Below are 25353 nucleotides of genomic sequence, written 5' to 3'. Positions count from 1 at the left end.
CTCATGTAAGGCATTTAATTATCATTCCATCAATGTGATATACAAAAATGAGTGGTATGTAGATGATTCACTTTTACATGTTTTAGTTGCCCAAATAAATTTCTCGACTGATAGGGCTGTATTATTTATTCTTTAATAGCACAGAATCTAAACATATCTTCTAGCTATTTGGAGGTCACTTAGGCTTTAAGAAGCTGTTCTGTCATTATTGAGTCATAAAACTTAACAGCCCATGAATATTGCCTGAGTTCAACACCAAAGGCTAAATTGGATAAAAGAATGCATTAATTACAGTCTATTATCATTGGCAGTTGGAAAGGGGACATGTGCTTATATGGAAACTTCAAGATACATTTGAAAAAACACATAACAATAAAAGCAAAAAAAATTGATGTAAAATGAAAAGTTCATATTTTACCATTCTAACAGCTCATCTGTGTTTTCACTAGTCCTTGATATTCTCTACTTCATACACTCCTTGTTTGGCATTTCTCTAGTTATAATATAGTTACAAATTTGCCTTTTACATCCTAACTAATATATTTATTTTCCAGATAATTATGTAATAGTCATAATTTTTATTTTAATGGCTACAGCGTATTTCAAGCATAATGCAACGCGATTTTCTTGATTCCAAGACTGAATTTTATATTGTTTCCATTTTATTAACCATTATCAACACTGCTGTAATGAACATTTTGCATATGTTTTTCTTAAGCAATGGAGATATTGATCCTTGAGGTAATTTTTGAAAAGTATAATTGTAATTATATAGAATTTTAAAACAAATAATGGGAGGTATTGTTCCATGTCTATAAAGATTCATGAGAGATAATTAAAATCAGAACAGCCCCACCAAGATTTAATACTTAACCTAATTGCACTTTCAACCTTCCTTAAAATGAAATTTTAAGTAAATCTCATCTTTTTACTCTCAGTATGAAAAACACGAGGTCATCCTCCCCTTGTCATGTGAATTCACCCCTTTCTCTCTTCTTGACACCCAGGTTCTTAAACACAGGATGAACGGCCTTGGCCCATTCTATTAGAAATTACAGTCATGTGAATTCTCCACATGTGTTACTGAAAGGTTGTTTTCCTTTGCTAACATGTTTGATGCTCTTTTGATTACTCATTCAGTACACAGGAAAACCCAGAGTGGTGGGAAATAATTGCCTGATCCCCAACACAAAGCACAAGTATCAATATACCCCAATGATTACCACACAGAAAGCAGATAATGCACACATACAGAGGTGATACAGTTTACAAATCTGATTTTTTTTTGAAGATTTATTTATCTATGCATACAAGAGCCGGGTACAGGCCAGAGGTGGGGGGGGCGGGGTAGAGGATTCACCAGAGACAGAGTGGGGAGCAGAACAGGTGGATCCACTCAAATCCACTGCTGAGGGGAGCAGCAGGTGAGACAGGAGAGGTCTGCTGCGCCATGTGGGTCAGCTCCCTGGCCAGAGATCAAACTCAAGCTGCAGTGGCTGTTGATAGTTTCGTAATGCTGCGACTTAATTCCTTGCACCACCAGGGAGGCCCTACGAGTTTGATTTTTAAATCATCTGAAAGAGGTCTGATATGCAGCTCACCCTTTTGTTTTGAGTGGACTGAATCTAAAGATAAGCTTAGCAGACCTGTCTGACACCTGGCCCTTTTTAATCTATGGTTCCTTCCAACAATAGAACAGAGAAAGGCAGTACCCAATAGGTACTTTTATTCACATTTGTTTTATTTTCATATCTCCTGCATCACCAAGCTTCCCCTCGCTATGCTACTTGGAGGAAGAATGGAGAATGAATGCAGGGCTACAGGAGCACCTGTATTTTGTATCAGGTTTCTTCTGAGAAAGAGAGATTTGGGTAATCTTGGGATCATTGAAATGTATAATTGACTTCCAGCTTGCTGAGGAGTTGTCTGTCATCCTTGCAAAACCACCTTCAGAGACTGAAGCATGTAACCAGTCAAAATGAGGGGAATGATATGACTAACCAACCTTGGAAGAGGGGAGGTGGCCCCATTCAGGGGGCTTTTGGAATCAATGCATGCTTTGCATATGACCCAGAAAGGAAGTCAATCACATTGTATGTGTGTGTATGTGTTACAGACGGCGTCACCACAAAGGGGGAGGAACGTCACTGCACAGTGGCCCCTGGAACAGGCACCATTATTTCATTTATTTCACTTGGAGACAGTAAAAATAAATATGTAGTTTGTTTGTTCCATAAATCATTAATAAATACATAGATAAAGATCACTCATGATGTATTAACAGTATCTTTCTCTTACTAAATCCAATAGAGAAAATCCAATTTACATTATGTCACCATGATTAGAACATGGTGGAGGGATCTACATTTTTCTGAGTTTGTTATCAATATCTCTATTTGTCAGCAGACTTATACTTGACTACTTGACTATTTCTCATTTCAGATCTTCAATCTTTCACTAGTACCACTACGAAATCTTAGAGCTGATTCTGAATCTTTCTCACTCTCATTCTCTGCAACCCTGTGGTCCAATGGCAACAGTTCTAAGACATGCCTTTTACATGTGTTTACTGCTATGACCTTAGTTGAATACTTGTGACCTCACACTTAGACAATTACAACAGATGTGCCCTGGCTGTAGAAACTATAAGGTTCCTTTTGCACCAATTCATCTTAGATTGTGCTGCCAGAACAACTTTCCTGAAACATAAATCTCACTAAAATGCCTTTCTATTCAAAACATCCAGTGGTTCTTCAATGACCTGTTGGATGTAACTCAAATGCTATGACAGCTGGAATTAATTTCAGCTCCTAAGGCCAGTGTTGAAATTCTGTAGGATTTGACCTGACCTTGCCTATGTATTCTCATCCCATTATTTCACGACAGGCACCCAATTCTCCAGTCAGGGTGACTGTACACTGTTTAATAACACCATAGTCATCCCAACTAAAAACTTCATGGTCTATCTGCATGTCTCCTATCCCTTGGAACGTATCCAAAAGCTACTTATATCAGAATCATCTGCGATTATTGGGAATTACACAGATATCTGAGCCCACAACTCAGACCTACTGCAATATAAACTTCAATCTGTAAGTTTACAAGCTTCTCTGGTGGTTCTGAATAGGCTATAATGGAACCTCCTTCATGGCAGGGACATGTGGAATGCCACTCTTAGTCTCCTCTGTCTATGGCATAATTTGGAGGTGAATATTTTTAAAATGGGTAAAACTGATTTTAGCCCAGAATATCTTAAATAGGACAATGTCATCAAGTTCCAGATTTCAAGCATGAGAATGAAATTGCCTCTCCTTCCTTCAGTCTCCAATCATGCCCCAGATTTTGGCTAAGGCCAGATATATCCCCTTTAGTTTCCATCTGCACAGATTCGAAAACTTCATAGCAGGTGCCAGATGGACTCAAGTGTAGGCAGGGACCTGTCCGGCAGTCACGGAGGATTTCGCTCCTGTTGCAAGCTCTTTCAAGTCATTATTAAGGAAGAATCTGGGAATTCAAGACTGGTGGCAGACTGACGACTAAGTCAACATGTTCTTCAGAGTGACAACAAAATGAAACCCAGGAAGTCGTCAAATTCACAGCCCGAGATAATGGAAAACTTGATAGACTGGTGAAGAAGCATGCATATAGAGTTTCTGGTGAGAAAGAATAAACAACTACCACTAAACAAAATGAAGTGTCTTCCTCTGACAGCTCAGCTGCTCACTCAATGATGGAAATGCCCAGTTAATCTCAAAATTTGAAGGAAGCACCACAGAGGGTGAAAATGAAAAACAAAGGAAGGAAATGATAGATCCTTATGGAAATTCCCTTGAGAAAAAATACTGAAGGTTAACACCTTTTTTGAAAAAATGTCACTAGTTTTTTGTTTTGTTTTGTTTTGTTTTGTTTTTAAGTATTAGGTGCACATGACATAGATCAGATCTTAGTGAGGCGATGTGGCTGAACTAATTCTCCCTCTCATGCCCTTGCATTTTGCATGAAGGTCCAGATTCTTAAATGATTGGTGCTTATACACACCTTCTCTATTTTGGCCCTTTACTACTACTAATAATATAAAACATACATTGAAGCGTTAGTATGTACTGGTCTGAATATTCATTTAGTTTCTCACAGCAATCCCATTTTTTTTCAGAAAGATTTTGAGATTCAGACATTGTCAATTACCCAGTTTTTCTCACAACATAACAAGTTTTGAAATTGGTTATATTTATATAGCACATGGGGGTAACCTCATAAGTCTGCTCATGGTCAGAGGCCACAGACTTGAAGGCTCTGATACAATAAGTCTGAGGAGAGAGGGGTGACACCTTCTCCTCCAGGAACACTCCTGCAGAGCCTCGGTGTCCTCTGGCCATACTAGTTGAGAAGCTCTGTGATATACCCATAGCACCCTTGCTTGTAAATAATGGGGAGGGGATCTGAAAGCAGGGTGTCTGACAGCAAGTATCTTAACCATGATCTCCTGACTACTGTCCCTCAGTCGTTACTTACGACCCTGTATTGAGCACCGAAAGATTATTACCTTTTTCTCTAAACAGGACATGAAATTTTAAGAAAAGATTTGGATTTACAAAGGTTGCCACAAACTACCAGGCTCTCAGCCCAAGGAAAGACATATTGACTCTTTTATTGGAAGCTTGGCAGTGTTAATTCATTTCAAGCTCTCAACTCCGTCATTTTTCAGAAAAGGAAATTGAAGCAAAAAGACCAGCATAAGAACATGTAGCATATTAGTAGCGAACTAGGAAATACAGCTGCACACCTAAAAATGCCAGTCCTTTAATATCCCTGTTTTTCTGGTCCCCGTCCATAGTCACTTACAGTATTTATGTTGCTATAGTAATATAGTTCCAAGCTTGAGAGAATATTAATTGTGTAAAAGGGTTTCTTCTTTCAAGCTGTGTGATGTCAAAGTTTATTCTTCCTTGCCCCTTCTTCTTACTATCCATTGAGGTATCATTGGTTTACAACACTGTATGGGATCCAGAACAATAAGATCGCACCCCCTCAGATGTATGCCCACAGACCACACACACCCCCGAAGCACCCATGGTGCACTCGAGGAGCCCCCTCCCTACTCCACTCTGCATCCTCCTCCTTCCCCTCTGATCACCTTAATTCTGCACACTGAATTCTAGGGTTAATGAAGGACTATTTGAAATTCCATGATACAATGGAATAACCTCAAACATGCAGTCAGCTGTTAGTTCCTTTTAGTTCCTGAACATGTAATGCTATGAATAATTTTTTACATCTTTGTGTCACTAATTTTTATAATATAGATTTTGTTGCTTGCTTACTTAACTCATGTACTTCAGGCAAGAGGAAAGGCCACAAAATGGAATTTATACAAGCAAGTTCTAATACTTTCATGAAAGATTTAGGAGTGAAAGTTATTATCTTGAGTCTTAAATTGAAACACAATGGGGAAAAATGATTTTTCTCTCTATATACCTTCAATGTATATGACTATGAATTGCTAAATTATCTCAGTTTTTAAGGCGAAAGTTGTTGAGGCGTTTCCCTATTGGAAGTATTACCTTTGTTTTCTTAAGCGAAACCACTAATCTGAGTTTTGAAATAAATAAAAGTAGAACAGTCATTTGGAATATTTGATTTTATTGTTTTTCATCCAAAAAGCAAACATTGGTACTAACAACCATATGTTCCACAATAGAAATTGTTATTTATAAAATTAAAATAGGGCCTCCCTGGTGGCACAAGGGGTTAAGATGCAACCTATGAACCTATGAAGCTCTCTGCAGCCTCTGCAGCACAAGTTTGATCTCCAGCCAGGGAGCTACCCACATGGCGCAGCAGACCTCTCCTGACTCCCTGCTGCTCCCCTCAGCAGTGTATTTCAGTCAGTCTGCCTGTTCTGTTCCCTGCTCTGTCTCTGGTGAATCCTCTCACCTCCCTGCACCTCTGGCCTGTACCCCAGTTCTTGTATACATAAATAAATAAATCTTTTAAAAATTAAATAAAATTAAAATAATTTTAAAGTGTTCATAGAAAGGCAAAGCACCACTCTTTTTCTCTGTATGTAATATATAGCTGAGAATATGTAACATTTTTAATTTTAATATATTTTTTCAACTGTATCCAGCGCTCCTCAACAAATGATTCCCCATTTCTCATTAGTAAACAATCAAATGAAAATTCTGAGCAAATGATGGAAGAACAGTGACCATCTTAAATGCTAATAACCAGAACTAAAAAGTAAAATCTCTTTAATGCAGCAGTAACTAAAATAGATACTTCAAGGTAACTGTAATTAGTAACTTTATAATTTTGTGAGCAAAACCACTATTTCAAGAGGTTATAGGAAAAGTCCTAATTTATATGTAATTTAAATGTAATATAAATGTAAATGTAAATTTAAATGTAATATACTGTAAATTGGTCAACATTGTAATGACACAGGTATATATAGTCATGTGTCACTTTATTACGTTTTGGTGAATGACAGATTACATCTGTGACAGTGGTCCCCATAGACTGTGTCATGGAGCCTGGGTGTGTGGTGAGTGGACCACCTGGGTATGTGTAAGTACACTCCATGACATCCACACAATGATGAAATCACCGAACAACACATTGATCATAACACACCCCTGCTCAGAGACATGTGCCTGCATGGTATTTCCATATATTTCAGTATGTTGCTTTCATTTCGTATTTTCTTAAATTTTTCCACTCATGCACCAGCCCTCATTAAAACCACACTTTTTCATGTTCTATTCCTCAAGGCATCCATATAAAAGTAAGATGAGAGCAAGCTTTCTGTGGAATCTGCAGGAAAATAAAGCTCTGTATCAACCTGCATCAGTCTATATTAGGGTTTCTCAGTCTTGGCACTATTGATATTTGAGGCCAGATGATTCCTTGTCGCGGGGGCTTGCCCTGTTGACAGATGCCAGTAGCAACTTTTCCCAGATGGTGACAACCAAAATGGTCCTCAGACATTGCCAAACACCCCACAGGGAGACTAAATTGCCCCTGGTTAAAATTTCCATATTGTCATTTGAGTCTCATTCTAGATCTCGTTCTAACTAGCAGAGCAGGAAAACTAACAGTTTCAAATTTTACACAAATAAATATTAGAGCAAAATTCAGGACAGAAGCTGAGGAAGAATGATGAATGTAGTGCAAAAGGAAGATTCTCCCCTGACTTGATCTGAGTAAACAAAACCCAGAAACGTTTCAGAACAGAAAGGATTTTAAAATCCTTTTTTCTTCTTTGAAGACATGAAAAGACAATGGATCACAGCCCTTGAGATCACCCGTAGATAAGTGTGTTCATATAGCATAGCGATAGTGCCCGGGTGTCTGCTGTGCAATCGGTATCCAGAGGGCAAGGGGACTAGGAGAACAGCTGGAACTAGGAAATCAGACTGCAGAGGAAGCTGAGTCAGGATAGCAGTGGCGTGGGAAGTCAGAAAAGGAAACAGAAATCAAGTGCAATAAATCATTTGCAAACAGAGGTATCACACAGGACATCCCCAGAAATGAAGAATGAAGGAAGGCAGGACACATTACATTCATGGCCCCTACAATAGGAGAGGTCTCCTGTGCTGGCACAGCCTAGGACTGCTCTCCCTCTCTCCTCTCTGTGGAGAAAGTCATCTCCAGTAAAGCTGGAGATCACCGCACGTGCTGATCACTGACAACAGCTTTCTGGGTCAGTAGCAAGGGATCAGAAACACTTGTTTAGCAAAGGCTCTCCTGTGACACCGTCTAGCAACAAATAGCAAGTTAATAGATTGTCTCTTCCCTGACATGACTGGTTTCCGTCTCACTGTTGAACTGATGACTGTGGTTTTTCGAAAGGGACTGTGGGCATACATTTAGACTAAAAATGCAAATGAGTGTATCTGTATCTATTTTCTTATTTTCCAAGTGAATTTTAAAAACTTACATAAGAAACCCCAAAATACCTTTTTGATTTGTTAAAAAGACCTTGATTTGAAGGGTGTCAGAAGTCATACTTTTTCCATTTATGTATTTCTCATCAGTTTTATTGTCTTTATATCTCTTATTACCACCTGAAATTATTTTTCCCCATGTTAATAGCGTCTCCTACATGGTAATTCAAGTTTTTTGAATGATGGGAAACTGCCGTCTTGTCCATTGCTGGATTCCCAGCATCTAGACAGCGCCTGACATGTAATAGGCGTTCAATAAATGTTCATAAAATGAACAAATGGATGGGCACTAAACAATTGGGGGAAACATTGTTATTCAAATAACAAGTCCTTGTAAAAATTTCAATTCCAAATTATTGTATCACAAAATCCCAAGACCAGATGGTTCACTAGTGAATTCTACCAAACGTTCAAAGAACATCTAATGCCTATCTTTCTCAAACTCTTACTGAAATGAAAGAGGGTGGAAGCTCCCAAACACATTTTCTGAGGCCAATATTACCATGATCAAAATCAAACAAGCATTGCAAAAAAAGGAAAACTATAGATCTATATCTCTGATGAAGACAGATGCAAAATTCATCAACAAAATCTTGGCAAATTGAATACAGCAATATATTAAGAGAATCATACATCATGACAAAGTGGGATTCATTCCAGGGATGCAAGAATGGTCCAACATATCCAAGTCAATCAATGTCATTCACCATATCAACAAGAAGAAAAATAAAAATTATGTGATCATTTCAGTAGATTCTGAAAAGCACTTACAACATTCAAAACACACTGATAATAAAAACTCTCAATAAATTGGGAATAAAAGGAACTATCACAACATAATAAAGGCCATACATGGCAAATCCACAGCTAACGTCATGCTCAATGGTGAACAATAGGAAGCACTTCCCCTAGTACCAGGAACAAGACAAGGGGTCAATATCACCACTATTGCTAAACATATAATTGGAATTTGTTGGCTGAGCAATTAGGTAAAAAGAGGAATTGAGGCTAAAAGATGGGGTTGGGGAGACACAGTGGGGAGGGCACAAAAGGGACTGTGGTGGAGGACTGTCGGTGCCTCAGTGGCAGGTGTGGTGTGGTGTACTCCATCTGAGGAAGCGTGAGCTTGTGCCTCTGAATCATAGAGTGTTGTAAACCAATATTACCTCAATTACATACATATATATTTATAACTGGGCTTTCTAGAAATAAAAAATACAAAGGAATTAAAATTGGAAAAGAAGAAAAACTCATGGCTAGCAGATGACACGATAATATGCATAGAAAATCCCCCAAAAAGATACTACCAAAAATCTATTAGAAATAATAAATGGATACAGTATAGTGCCAGAATACAAAATCAATATACCAAATTCTTGTACCTATCCAGATATTTAAAATCAACTTCCTCTGTGTTTCATAAGTATTGGTGATTGTGTCTACAGAGGCTGAGGATTTCTGGGAGATCCACAGATGAGGAAATCACTCTGATCTCCTTGGTTGTGACAGCAATTGCTCAAGTAAGTGTGTATAGCAACCTGAGAACTAGAAGTGGCTTTGGGGTAAAAGACAGACTGTGGAGAAGAACAAGTAATGAGGAGCTATGTTTTCACTTGCCCTCTGTACAATTAAATCATGACCTCCAGCTGTATCTAAATAGGAAATAGAAACATCTGAATTTACATATTGCCGTGCAGAGCTACTGATGCTACATACATTGCATAGGATAAACCCATCTTAAATAAGAAATCACTGCGTTAATTAGATCCCAGGAGTCATTACCTGTAACAATGGACGCAGAATAATAAAGGCAGTGCCATGTATATGATGAACTCAGTGGATGAATAAACACTAGCTGTTCAGTGTCTGTCTCCAGTCCAGACTGTGCAGAGTAAATACTCTATAACTGAGAACCTGTGGTATGCCACCCCATTACAGCCTGGTAAAAGCAAAGTAAATGGGTTTGGTAGGGGAAATTGCATCAAAACATTGGTATTTTGAAGGAGGAATTTATAGCTGGACAAGACAAACTGTGAAAATTCAGCTTTCTTGAAAGGAAAGGGGCTGGAACAGCCTCAAAATGGCTCTTCGTGACCAAGGAGCACACAGAATGCAGAAGATTTAACATCGTTCTTTGAAAGTTACATGATTTGAGGGGCACACCAGTTTTCTCAGTGTTGTTTTTATGCATGAGATATACTTTTAATGAATCCATGCATTAGTTATTTTCCTCCATGGAAAAGCATTTTAGAAAAAAATCTTTGAATTGCCTGAATCACCATACAATTTTAGATTGTTGCTGTATACAAGCAACAAACGTACTTAGTTTTAAAAGAAAATGCATGATGAGGTATAAAAGTTCAAAGTTTCTTTGGAATTTAAAATGTGTTAAGTAAGACCATAGTAGAAGAGCATCAATAAGAAATATGGCCATCGCCATTGTTAGAAAGACCAGTGATTTTAACACACCTGCTAATGTAGAGAGCGAAATAAAGAGGAAGATAATTTTAAAGAGAAAATCTTTCTTAAAAAGTCAATGTTACTTAGAGTTCACTAACTACTCTGCCTTTTATAGGGCATGGTTCTAAAGTGGACTGGCCACCCTTTCTTGATTAACAGCTGCACACTAGTAAGCCTTGAAATTAGCTTCACCATTCTCTGTAAATTCAAGTGTCCAATATGGATTCTTCATTATAATCTTAGCAGTTTGAGCTGATTTCAGCATCATCACATTATTAAAATCTCCAAACAAGTGGCACAATGTCTTAGACATAAATGGTAAAGTGAAATAACTTTTTTTTCCAAGGAAAAGAAACAACTTAGCTACTGCAGTACAGTGTTCAAATGTTCTGGAATAAGTTATGCTGAAACCATTGTTTCCTTCATTTGTAAGTATCACCTCTCATTTGTACATCATAGGAATGAGCAGTGGCAAAAAGGGAACAGATTGGATTATAAAGCCATGACTCAACAAAGGAACTTACAAACTACAGACTCAGCTATCTATTCTCCATTTATTTTTCATTCACGTTTAAATGTTTTAAGGTCATCAGTTAATTCAAGGGCAGAGAAATGTCAGGTTATTAGCACAAGTGCCTAATGCTCATGAATGTGGAAGTCATTATGTTTTGATCTCAGAGTGAGATTTTTATAAATTTCAGACATAGTTATACAAACCCAAGGGGTCCGAAACAAGCCCGATGTGGAAAAAAGACTTGGGAAGAAGGCATCACCGAGGCATTCCACCTATTTGTCCTTTGGGAATTTTTTCTCTTGAATTCTTTTCTTATCTTTCTCAAATTCCTTCAGTAATAATGTAGTAAAGGCTACTGTTTGCTAACCCAATATCTTTTTCTTTCTTTCTTAGTAATGGAACCCCAAACTTGTTGGGTTTGTCAATGTGCTTCACTACATGATTGTGTTTCTGAACTCCCTGACAGGAGAAAAGGCGAGAGTAGTACTTTTTGGCCAATATAACATAAGCAAAAATATTGTGGGGGACATTTAGGAAGGTTCCTTAAAGAGCAGTAACTCCATTGCCTAAGTTCTGTTCTTCCTTCTAATACTGGGACATGGATGCAATGTTCTTCTCTCTAATACATGGGACATGGCTAAGCTTCAGCACTTATCCCAGGCCACATTGGGAGGGTGAGAGAGAAAAGAGGAAGGAATCTTGATTCTCGGTGACTTGAAAATTTCACTATCAGCCCTGGATGTATAGTCCTGGAATTATTTTAGATCAGAAAAAAAAAATAATCATCTCCCCTGTTGGTTAAGCCAGTGGTAACTTGAAATGTATCTGTTATGCAGCTGAATCGAATTCAAATAGAAATAAAATAGCAGTAAGAATTCCCCAAAGCTAAAACAATGGAAAGAGAAAGAACAGATGCAATGATATTAAAGAAGCAAATAAAATATGCATAATCAGAACCCCTATCTCGGATTGCTGACAGATGTATACAACGGCAAGTTTCTCTTATCAAATGTTTGGAGAGAAAAAAAAAAAATATATATATATATAGAATACACTTGTTTATGCAGCTTTTACCAGTTTTGGAACAAATGTTTGTCATATCTTCAATTCAAAGTTTTAGATGATATTTTAAAAATTTACAGGAATACTGTTTAATTTTCTATCATCAAATAGGAACATTAGTGGGAACTACACTTAATGGTGCTTCTACTATGGGTTAGAGCTGTAGCGGGCCCAATAGTGTCCTTCAAACATTCATGTCAACCCAGAATGAGACCTTATTTGGAAATTAAATCTCTGTAGATGTTATTGTTTGGGATTATCAAGATGAAATCCTCCTGAATTTGGGGTGTATCTTAAAACCAAAAGCTGGTTTCTTGACAAAAAGGAGAGATTAGGGCACAGTAAAATACACAGATAAAGGGAAGACAGCTACAGAGAGATGGTCATATATAGACAGACACAGAGATGGGAGTTATGTTACCACAAACCAATGAATGCCAAGGATTGCCAGTCAGCAGCAGAAGCTAGTAGACAGGCATGATATGGCTCCTCCCTCAGAACTTCCAGAAAGTACCAAACCCACTGACACCTTGATTCCAGACCTTTGGCCTCTTAAACTATGAGCGATTCAATGTATGTTATTTTAAACCACCACATTTGTGAGAAAACATATCTTAGATTCCTTTATTAGTTTCCCAGGGCTGTTGGAACAAAGATATGTTTTCTCACTTAATCTTCACAACAGCACTATTAGACCAAAATCACGATATACATTTTATAAAGATGGCCAATCAGAAAGGAAAGTTAAGCTATTTCATTCCTCTGGCCTGGATGCAGTGCTGTTTGTACAGAGACTCAGCTTTATATACTGGGAAGCACAAAGAGGAATAGCTGCACAAGGAAACACAAATTGAAATGATGAGGCAGAATCTGACCCCAAGTCTTCCTGACCCCAAAGACTGTGTCGTCACTTTCCTAAGCAATGACCCTACGACTCTCCTAGCCTTGTGGTGCCTCTGCCATCTGAGTGCTGTCTACGAAGGCTTCATAGGTAGAAAGCGCACTCCACTGACAGTCCCATCTGGGTCTTGGGGTGTTTTCCTAGTTAAGACCAAGCAAGGCAACAGACCACACACTTTGCTTTCTGCAAACAAAATGGTAAGGGGGAAGCTTCTTTCTTCATACAAGGGGCTGAAATAATGGCCTCTCTTCCTTTGAAAATGAATATGCTGTCTTCGCAGATGTTTTCCTACTCCACTGCAAAGAGGGATTTATACCACCTGCTCATCACATCTGGGTCAAGAGTAGTAGGTCTGAAGAAGTTGTTTGATTTCATTGAAAACAAGAGAGGGCTTGTTGGTTTCTGATTCTGAAATGATATGGTGCCAAGTTTGACTTAAGAACTGTTTGAGCAGTACCTTACTTTGATCTATTTTCCCAATAGAATAAAGATTGTTCTACTGCAGGAAAAAGAGGCAAAATCTAGAGTGAGCAGTGGCGGGTTGGAGTCAAGAAGAACTGGAGCCTGTTTTGCAGTGACAAAGATGTAAAATCATAACATGAGAAGATTAGAAAGTCATTCATTTTCACATCTCTATTTTACAGATGATGAACTTGAAACCAGTACAATGGGGAAGGGACTTCACCAAGGGTATGCAGAAAGGCTAGAATTCAGAGTCAGAAATAGAAAGCAGGATTCATTTCAAGGCTACTGCCTTTTCTACAAATCATGCTCATTCTTTATGCCTCAAAATCCATGTCTGTAAATTAAAGCTAAAACTCAAGGTGGGCACACCTAGTAGGGCTACTGTGATCATCACATGAGAAAATCTCTGGGAGAGGCATTGGGTCAAATACGTCCTGTTTCTGGACCTAAAGTTGAACTACTTTCAAATAAGGGGGTTGCCCTAGATGATACCTCAGTTACAGTATTTACTGTTTCTATGTGTTTTGTGAAATGTAAGTGGTATATGAATGTATTCTATCTCAATATTTCCATTATTTCCAAACTGGATAGTTTGTCTCTTCATGATTCAGCTTATTTTAGCAATAATGAGCAAGAAAATCACTTAGCAGACTGTAGAGTTCACCCAGGTGAGAGTGGATGGTGGTTCGGGCCAGAATGGTAGGTTAGTAGAAGTGTTAGTTTTGAAAAGTGGTTGGATTACGGTTGTATTTTGAAAATTGAAGAAATAGGACATCATTTCAGGCATATCATGTAAAACTGTAACACTACAAGTGTCTCTCATGCTCAGGCTAAAGGAATTGCAAACTTTAGAGTGACATATTATTTGGAAGTTAGGGTAGGGAGTAGCAAACCTGATTGGTTTTTATCCAAAAGAAATCTACTCACTCTTAAATCTTAGGAAAGGATCTTGGAGAAAATACACTACACCAACATCCCAATGCGCCTAAAAGTTTCTATGAAAAGGTTGTAAGTTGGTTGTGTACACACACACACACACACACACACACATTGTTTTCTCTTTATATGTTATTAGTTCAAGTGTATATTTTCATTCGCCACTTGTTGAAATATCTGCCTTGTGTAATTGAAGAAAAAACAACTGTGAGGTGATTAAAAAATAAAGGTTGTAAGAACATGATGGAAATGAGGAAATATGTGCAGCAACATCAATATATGGATGTTTTTCCCAGGTAGAATCAAATGCATTGCCAAAAAGTCACAGGTGTGCATGACCTGTGACACGAGGGAATACAAGGTAAAGAGATTTATGTCCAATACACTGCGGTTCACTTGAATGATGGGACACCATGTAAACATATTTTTGGAAGTCCTGGAGGATTTAAGAAACAGGATATCAGTAACTCCAAAATCTAAATAAGGATGGAGAAAAGGATGAGTTAACAATGGTCACACCACAACTGAATGCTTCAGCTAACCGGGTTTTGTCCTTTATTCCTTTATGAGGTTTGACCATGTTCTAATTGCACATTTGTCCAGCTTGCAGTGCAGTGTGAATAAAGACAGTCATCCAATCCCCAGCATCACTGTTAATGTGAACACCGTGTATGTATATACACTGAGAAACCAGGCCCAGGGGACAACTCATGGCTGGAATCTAGTTCCTCCTCCACCTGCCCCTGGTTATAGCAGAGAAGGGCATCGGTGTACACTTTCCGACAGAGAGGTCTTTTGTACTTTAAACAAAGGTAACTTACGTGCTGGCAGCCACTCGTCGCTTCATTCGCTTTGCAAGTAGTCGCTTCCGGGGGCCTTAGATGCCAGGCCTCTGGAACCTCAGTGAGCACGAAGGGTGGCTGCTAATACAGGCATCCTCTATTTTTCCAAAGTGTGGGATTCACTGCTTTGCTTTTTTGACCTACGTTAGTTTCAGTTTCACTAACCAAAAGAAGTCGGAAGAGAATGTCCGCTTTTACGACAAAAGTTGAAAAGCGCAAAGGCGTCAGCGTGGCTTTTGCGACTCCTGGCGGCTGCGCACGGCATCGGCGTCAGCGTCAGGCACAGTGCCCTGCCGGCGCCTTCCTCGCAGGCCTCTTGTGCAGGTCTGTATTTATCATATTCCTGCTTCTATGAGATGCTAGTGTGAGTCTAGGTTTTATACATGCTTTTTGGTATACTTTGGCAGGTGACTTTTTTTTAAAGACATATTTACTTATGTATACAAGAGCTGGGGCACAGGCCAGAGGTGTGAGGGGTGAGAGGACTCACCAGAGACAGAGTGGAGAGCAGAACAGGCAGACTGACCAAAGTACACACTGAGGGGAGCAGCAGGCGAGTCAGGAGAGGCCTGCTGTGCCATGTGGGTAGCTCCAAGGCTGACCAGGGATTTCTCGTGCTGCAGAGGCTGCGGGATAGCTTCACAGTGCTGTGCTAAACCCCTTGAGCCACCAGGGAGGCCCACTAACATTTATTTTTCTTGAATATTCTCTTTTTGGAGAAAAACTTTACTTTTCATCGATAGTATTTTTTTCCCTCTTTCTGATTACATCAAGGGTATTTTTGCATTAAGTGCATGATTTCTAGTGTAACAATTTCATTTCTTAAATAATTACTTTTGCACAATATAAACAGTAAATAGTAAAACTATTTTACTAATGGTTGTTCCAGGGCTTACTATATACATTTTTACTTATCACAATCAACTTCAGATTTATATGACTTACTTTTAGTGAAAAAAAGTTACAACTCCAGTCTCTATAATGACAGTTTTGTTGTCATTCCCATCTTCACGTGCTGTTAATGATAGCTGCTAATACATTTTGATGTGCTATAAACTAAGAATATATTGTTTTAATTATTTATCTAATAATAGATAAAACCGATGAAAGAAGGAGTGAAAGCATGTATAGAATTTATTATATTAACCTTATTTACCATTTCTGGCTGTGTTTGTTTGTTTCTGTGACTGTGAGTTATAATGTGGCCTGGATTCCTTACTCCAATACAACTTTACATCTACTTTGTGCTGCTATTGTCAAATATGTTATTTTCGATGAGCCTAAAAAATATTCTTATACAAATATTATAGTGTTCAGTGTTTAAAGATCACTTATGAGTTGAAATATGCATTTATAGCATCTTTAATAATTATAAAGTTAAATTAATCAGTGTTCTTTGATATTTTGCACGGATTTTAATTTTTGTCTGGTGACATTTGCTTTCAGCCTGAAAAACTTCTTTTAGTATTTATTGGTAAGCCTGATCTGCTAGGAAGAAATTCTGTCAGGTTTTGCTTATTTGGAAATGTCATTTCCCCTGACTTTTCCAGATAGAAGATACTTGGTTGAAAATATCCCTTGGCCTCAGTCTGCTATACTGTGAGTCCTCTGAAGCAGCAGCAAGCCACCCCACTCTTTCTTGTCCTCAGAGCCTCCCAGGCGTCTAGAATATGCCAGTTCCCATCAGAACCCATGGAAAAGCAAAACAGAAACTGGTCTCGGAGGAAACCCTCAGAAAAGCTGGAATGCTACATGTTCTACTGTTTTCTTTCCCTCAAAGGAGAGGCAGCCACGGTGTACCCCACAGGTCCTCTAGAACAGCAGCACATTGCCCAGTTCCTTTTTTTTTTTGTGGCCTCCAGGCATCTTGAGTATACCATATCCCATCAGAACCTGGACACAGGCCAGAGAGCAGCCCCCTGAAAAGTCAGAAGGTTGGATTAAGAGCCAATCTTCTCTTTTCGTTCCCAGGGAGAATCCAGGACCTGGAAGTTGTCTCCCAGCTGCGTAGCACTGTGCCAGGGCAGGGACTAGGAGACACAATGCCAGCGCTTTTCCTACTGGTCTTGAAGTGACTGGCTTTGCATAGGTCTTAGGAGCCTGTTATACAGTTTCTGGATTTCTCATAAAAAACAATAGGCCCAAGAATTGTTAAGTTGGGTGTGTCTGTAGGAAGAAAGAGGATCTGGGCTTCCTAATCTGCTACCTTATTGTTATTTTCCAGCATCACTCTGCTTTGATGGTAGTTGAGGGAGGGGAGAGGCAGTTAAGTCACTATGGAGATCTTCCAAGTGTGAGATAATTGTGATATGGACCAATGCAGTAGCCCTGGAGGGTGTCAGAAATGGTGGGACTCTAGGTCCATTTGGAAGATAAAATGCACCTGGTTTGTTGGATTGGAAGCAGGAATTGTGGGATGGACATTATCCAAGGATTTTTGTCTGAAACAACTGAATGGATGGAATTATTTTTAAAATGGGCTATTTTTGAAATGGGCTAAGGGGCATTTTTGAAATGGGCTAAGGAGCATTTTTGAAATGGGCTAAGGGACAATTCAAATGGAATAGACTGAGTAGTCGTGGAGAGGAAAGTTCAAGACCTTGTTTTGCAGATGTTAATTTAGAGTTGCCTATAATGCAGTCAATTTGAAATGCCAAGTAGACAGTTAAATATGACTCGAGTTCAGGGCAGTGGGTCTGCTTTGTTTTTACTTAAAACAAAACACAAACAAGAAACAAACTCCACCTGGATATATGTATTATGATGGTAAATGCTTTTACCTGTTTGTTTAATTCTATTTTGTTCATGCCCAAAAATCCCTGGCTCATAGCAGAATTATAAATATTTATTAAATAGAATTTGCATAGTTTCTATAAAGAAATACAGATTTTTTTAAAAACATGTCTTCAATTGACCATGTTGAATCAGAGTTTCATAGTGATAAATCTCTATCCTTCAATTGTACATTTGGCTTTGTGCAAGTAAAATAGTGTTTGAGCCACATATGAGGAGAAGGGGTGACTAGGTTCAACTTGTCCAGTGAGAAATTTTATTATCGTTGTTTGAAGCTTCCAGAAATGTCACTCCACATATGTTTAAAGAAATGACAGCATCCTTACTATAGTTATAAGACTTCAAAAGTTTCCAGTTTTAAAAGCCGTGGCCAGTTTTAAAAACCTCACAATATGTACAAGAATAAGATACTTTTTAGGACTCTGCTCATTTAGAAACTATTCATTTTATTATTGATGATTATTTTAAATATTAAAAACAGAAAGTGTATATATGTGTATGTATATATACATATATATATACGCAGCCAGATATATGTATGTAGAGAGAGGTTGTGTATATATGTATGCTTATGTGTATATAATCAATTAGTTATCTCATTTGCTAGCTAATTTGTCCATTTTCTATAATTTGTTAAATCAGTTAACAAGTGAAGTTATTGAACCAGCAGGGAGGGTCCCTTGCATTGAGACTAAGATCAGAAGCCCATATTCCAGGCTTCAATTCTTCAATTCTTCAACCTTTCCTACATCTGATCCACATTAGGGAGTGCGCTAACCAGTATAAAAGTTGTTAGAATGAGTTTTCATCAAAGAAATAAAGAACATTCCAGACACATGAATTGTCTGGAAGTACTGGCTATGCCTCACAGTCTTCCATAAATATGGTCAAAGGAAGTGATCCCAGTAGTTTATGTGCTTTGCAGTGGCTCCCTCCAGGCAAGACTCCATCCTAATTTCACAGCAGTCTGTTGCTGACACATACCACTGGAAATAGAGTTGAATTCTATACTAGATTTAACTATATCAGATTCAAGGCTGGATTGTTCCCATATCTGGTTCGAATGAGACCCTCCTGTAAGATGTTTGCGGAGTGTCCGAAAGGAGAGATAGCTCATACAGCTCCATCCAGCTCACATGCAGATTGAATAGCTGTTTGGGGATTGGCTTCAAAAAAAAAAAAAAAAAAGTGCAGGCCTCCCCTGATGGCGTAGCGGTAAGTGCTGGGCTGCGAGGCTGCCCACAGCCTCTGCAGCGCCGGTTCGTTCCCCGGCCGCGGGCGAGGGTCCCACAAAAAAAAAAAAAAATGTGCATGTAATAAAAAGCACACTATTAATCTGGCTTTGTAACATACCACTCTGTAGTAAGGTTGTGAGCGAGGAGACCTATGACCCTCACTTGGTAAAATCAACATACTAGTTGTGAAAAACCAATTTGGTCTAGCTCTATGGGCAACTATATGTTTTTTCTGTATTTTTTAATGGCACTTATTTCCCATCTTATGTTACAAATTGTTAAAAATTTAATTGCCTTGTCTACATAGGCTGTGATTTCTTTGGGAGCAGGAAAAAGTGTTTTATCTCTTCTTTTTTGTGCTCCCCTAGCCTTAGCCCCAAGCCTCCCACTTAATATACATTCAGTAAATACTGATTGAGCAAAGTAAACTTGGGAGAAAATTACCTAAGCTAAACTGAACTTGACCCCACACCTTGAATCCAAGAAAACCAAATGCATAACCATGATTGAAAACTGAATAATCTGATATGCAGGAGGGGGCGGAGCAACATGGCGGTGAGGAGACGCTGCGAGTAAGATCTCCCATTAAAAAAAGTGAATAGGGAGGAAAAGCGGCAGGTCCCAGTGAGAACTGGGCCACGGAAGATAAACGGGTGACGCCAGCGAACTGCCCGAAGAAGAAACTGGCCATAAAAGAGGACTAGAAGGGAGGGAAGCGCAGAACCCTGCTCCCCTCCCCCGCCCACAGAGGCGGCACTCTCTGACCCCCCAGAGAGGAGGAAACAACAAACCAAAACGGCCCACAAGAACAAACGAGGCAGCAAGCGGGACTGGGAGCGGAAAGGAACTATTGCAGCCACCACACCCCGTGAACGGGAGCTGAGGCGAACCCTGCAGGATCCGCCGCGGCGGTGAGCGAACGGCTCTGGGCGCCATTAGAGAAGAACAAAGACCCCGGGAGACGCGCACACAGCCCGGGCTGCCGGTAAGCTGGCGCGGAAACGCGGAGTGCTCTGCGCGCTTGAAAAGCAAGTGCAGACCTGGATCGCGGCTGCCCAGGTCCCCGCGCCTGCGACCTAGGCTTGCGGGGAGACTACCTAGGCTTGCGGGGAGACGCGCGGAGGTCCTCACTGAGGTGAAGGTCCCTCCCTGAGTAAGCAGGATCCAGGCGCCCAGGCACGGGAGCGGTGCAAAAGGCGCCATTCCCGCGCCACTGAACTGGGCTACAGCCCGTGTCCTGGAACTGAGGGCTTTGAACTGAGACCCGGGGCACGAAATTCGGGGCGTGGTTTCTCCACGACGGTGGGGCACAAGGCAGACACAGCACCCCAAAGCTGTTGAGGTGTACCCTACCATTCCCGCTCTGTTCTCTGTCCCACGGGGTGGGGGGAGGCGAAAAACAGCCCCCCAAGGACAATAGGAGAGATCTCTGGCGCCACCTAGCGACCAGGAAAAAAAAAGTCACTAACACCCTATAAAACAGGACATTTCTTAAGACTGCTTGAAAAGGGCAGAAGGTTTCTGGAGGACCCAGTGGCCAGCCGGGAAGTTATTCCACGCCAGGCCCCTTCCGACCAGCAGTCTGAGCCCACAGAGGGAGCAGGCACCCACGTCCGGGGCAGACCGGGTGCGCAGAAGAGTGTGCCTGAAACCGGAGGCGCAGGGACTGCATCCCGCTTCGCCATTTGAGAACAGGGACATTTCTTCAGTAAAAACTGCCTAAAACCAGCAGAAAGCTCCCCCAGAAGACAGAGATGGCTCCTGGAAGAGCCAGAGGGGAGCGGAGAAGTTCACCCAAGATGTCAGTCAGTCCGAGCAACACAGTGTCCCAACGCATACGACAAATTAGAAAACAGACAGTAGGGAGTAGAAGAACCACACGCAACCTAAAAACTCCTCAGGAAAGAAGCACACCACAAAAAGAAAACCACTCCCCAGATTGCAACGACAGCAACTTGGAAGAACTTCTGAGCCTTCCAGAAAGAGAATTAAAAATTGCCATGATTAAAAAAGTGATAGATCAGAAGAAGGAAATTGAGTCCCTAAAGAGGGAAGTAAGAGAAATGCAGGAGATCAAAGAATTAATGGAGGAACTAAAGAACTCTGGAAAAGCAATGAAAGCAGAATAGATGAAATGGAAGAACGAATAAGTAATCTTGAAGACACAGAAATAAAAAGAACCAAAACAGAAAAGGAAAGAGAAGTACGAAGGACAAAGAATGAAGAAAGACTTCGGGAACTATCTGACTCCATGAGGAAAGGAAATATAAGAGTTATAGGAATTCCAGAAGGAGAGGAGAGAGATGTAGGAACAGAGAAAATATTCATGGATATAATTGAAGAGAACTTCCCAAATGAGAAGAAGGAGCTGAAAATTGATATACAAGAAGCAAGAAGAACACCAAACTTCCACGACGAAAGGAAAAACACAGCAAGACACATAATAGTAAAGCTCCCAAGAATCCAGGACAAGGAAAAAATAATGAAGCTGACAAGAGGGAAGAAACAGATAACATTCAAAGGAAAACCAATCAGGCTGACATCAGACTTCTCTGAAGAAACACTACGGGCAAGGAGAGAGTGGAGGGACATAGTCAACAGACTCCAAGAAAACAGATGCCAACCAAGAATACTCTATCCCGCAAAGCTCTCTTTCCTCCATGAAGAAAGAATATGGACCTTCCCAGACAAAGAGAAACTCCGGAATTTCATTGCGACTAAACCCCCACTCCAAAAAATACTACAAGGAATCCTAAAGCCAGAACCTCAGAGGGACGAATAACAACAAAAGAAGACCAAAAAAAAAAAAAGTTATTAAAAGAATAAATAAATAAAATCAAAGGAAAGACAAACATAATGGCAAATACAGATGCTAACATATCAATATTAACTCTAAATGTAAATGGACTAAACTCTTCAATAAAAAGACACAGAGTTGCAGCCTGGATTAAGAAACAAAACCCAACCTTTTGCTGTCTCCAGGAAACACATTTAGCTACAAAAGATAAAAATAGGCTCAAAGTCAAAGGATGGAAAACAATCCTACAAGCAAATGGGCCAAAAAAGAAAGCAGGAACAGCTATACTTATATCAGATAAAACAGACTTCAAACTCAAAAAAATAAAAAGAGACCCCAATGGTCACTACATTATGATTAAGGGGACAATACTTCAAGAAGAAATAACACTCATTAACATATACTCACCAAACGAAAGAGCACCAAAATATATCAGACAACTGTTGTCCTCTCTGAAAACAGACATCAGAGAAAACACATACGTAGTGGGAGACTTCAACACACCACTATCAACAATGGATAGATCAACAAGACAAAAAATAAGTAAAGAAACTAAAGCTCTAAATAAGGACCTAGAGCATTTGGGCTTAACAGACATCTATAGAACACTAAACCCAAAAAAAACGGAGTACACATTTTTCTCAAGCGCACACGGATCATTCTCCAGGATTGATCACATATTGGGGCACAAGACAAACATCAACAGATACACCAAGATTGAAATCATACCAACCATCTTTTCTGACCACGAAGGCATCAAACTAGAAATAAATCATAAAAAGAAGGCAAGGAACTATCCTACCTCATGGAGATTAAAAGCCACACTACTGGGAGACCACTGGACTAACGAGGAGATCAAAGAAGAAATTAAAAAATTCTTTGAATTGAATGACAAGGAGGACACCAATATCCTAAATGTATGGGATGCAGCAAAAGCAGTAATAAGAGGAAAATATATAGCAATAGAAGCTCACATCAAAAAACAAGAAAGAACTCAAAGAAACAACCTAATCTCGAAGCTCAAAGATCTAGAAAAAGAACAACAAAAAAAACCCCAGAACCAGTAGAAGAAAAGAAATAATAAAAACCAAAGCAGAAATAAATGAAATTGAAACTAAAAAAACAATCCAAAAGATCAATGAAACCAAGAGCTGGTTCTTTGAAAAAATAAATAAAATAGACAAACCCCTAGCCAGGCTCACAAAGGAAAAAAGGGAGAAAGCACAAATACACAGAATCATAAATGAAAGAGGAGAAATCACAACGGACACAGCAGAAATCAAAAGAATAATCAGTAACTACTATGAACAGTTATATGGAAACAAGTTCAACAATCTAGAGGAGATGGACAAATTCCTACAACTCTACAATCACCCAAAGCTAGATAAAGAAGAAATAGAACACCTAAACAGACCAATTACAAGCAGCGAAATTGAAATGGTAATTAAAAACCTCCCCAAAAACAAAAGCCCAGGACCTGATGGATTTACAAATGAATTCTACCAAACATTCAGAGACGAATTAGTGCCTATCCTTCACAAACTCTTCCAAAAAATTGAGAAGGAAGGGACAATACCAAACACGTTCTATGAAGCCAATATTACACTAATACCAAAACCGAATAAGGACAACACAAAAAAGGAAAACTATAGGCCAATCTCCCTAATGAACACTGATGCAAAAATCCTCAATAAAATTTTAGCTATCAGAATCCAACAATGTATCCATAAGATAATTCACCACGACCAAGTTGGATTCATTCCAGGGGCACAAGGATGGTTTAACATCCGAAAATCAATCAACGTTATCCAACACATCAACAAAAAGAAATATAAAAACCATATGATAATATCAATAGATGCTGAGAAAGCTTTCGACAAAGTGCAACACCCATTCATGATAAAAGCCCTTGAAATTCTTGGGATACAAGGAACATACCTCAACATCATAAAGGCCATCTATGACAAGCCAACAGCCAGTATCATTCTCAATGGTGAAAAGCTGAAAGCAATTCCATTAAGATCTGGAACAAGACAAGGATGTCCACTCTCACCACTGCTTTTCAATATAATACTGGAAGTCCTAGCCAGAGCAATAAGACAAGAGAAAGACATCCAAGGAATCCAAATAGGAAAAGAAGAAGTCAAACTATCACTATTTGCAGATGATATGATAATATACATAGAGAACCCCAAAATCTCCACAGAAAAACTAATTCAACTCATCAATCAATTCAGTAAAGTGGCAGGATACAAAATCAACACGCAAAAGTCAGTAGCCTTCCTATACACAAACAATAAATCTGAAGAAGAAGAAATCAAAAAAACCACCCCTTTTATTATCGAAACAAAAAAAATCAAATATTTGGGAATAAATCTAACAAAAGAGGTAAAGGACCTATACAAAGAAAACTATAAAACACTGTTAAAAGAAATAGAAGAAGACACAAAGAAATGGAAAGACATCCCCTGCTCATGGATTGGAAGAATAAACATTATTAAAATGGCCATCCTACCAAAAGCAATATACAGATTCAATGCTATTCCAATCAAAATCTCAATGGCATTCTTCAAAGAAATAGAACAATTATTGATGAAATTCATATGGAATCACCAAAAACCCCGAATAGCCAAAGCTCTACTGAAAAAAAAAGAAGGAAATGGAGGCATCACACTCCCAGACTTCAAACTATACTACAAAGCCATAATCATCAAAACTGCATGGTATTGGAACAAGAACAGACATACAGACCAATGGAATCGAATAGAAAATCCAGAAATAAACCCACAGATTTATGGTCAACTAATCTTTGACAAAGGAGCAAAGACTATGCATTGGAGCAAAGAAAGTTTGTTCAATAAATGGTGCTGGGAAAACTGGGTCGCTACATGCAAAAGAATGAAGCTTGACCACTACCTCACACCATACACAAAAATCAACTCAAAATGGATTAAAGAACTAGACATAAGACCTGAAACCATAAAATACATAGAAGGAAATATAGGCGAAACACTACGGGATTTGCACATCAAAGACATCTTTACAGACACATCACCCAAAGCAGTGATAGTGAAGAGAAAGATAAACAGCTGGGACTACATCAAATTAAAGAGCTTCTGCACAGCAAAAGAGACAATAACAAAAACAAAGAGAAACCCCACCAACTGGGAGAACATTTTTGCACCCAACACTAATGATAAAGGACTGATCACAAAAATCTGCAAAGAGCTGATGAGACTCAGCAACAACAAAGAAAATAATCCAGTCAAAAAATGGGCAGAAGAGCTAAAAAGAAACTTCTCTGAAGAGGAAATGCAAATGGCCAACAGACATATGAAAAAATGTTCAACATCACTTGTAATCAGGGAAATGCAAATCAAAACTACCATGAGATACCATCTC

This window comes from Talpa occidentalis, unplaced genomic scaffold, assembly GCF_014898055.3.
Source record: "Talpa occidentalis isolate TD23 unplaced genomic scaffold, MPIMG_talOcc4v2.1 talOcc4.15, whole genome shotgun sequence".
Classification (NCBI taxonomy): domain Eukaryota; kingdom Metazoa; phylum Chordata; class Mammalia; order Eulipotyphla; family Talpidae; genus Talpa; species Talpa occidentalis.
This window is presented reverse-complemented; position numbering follows the sequence as displayed.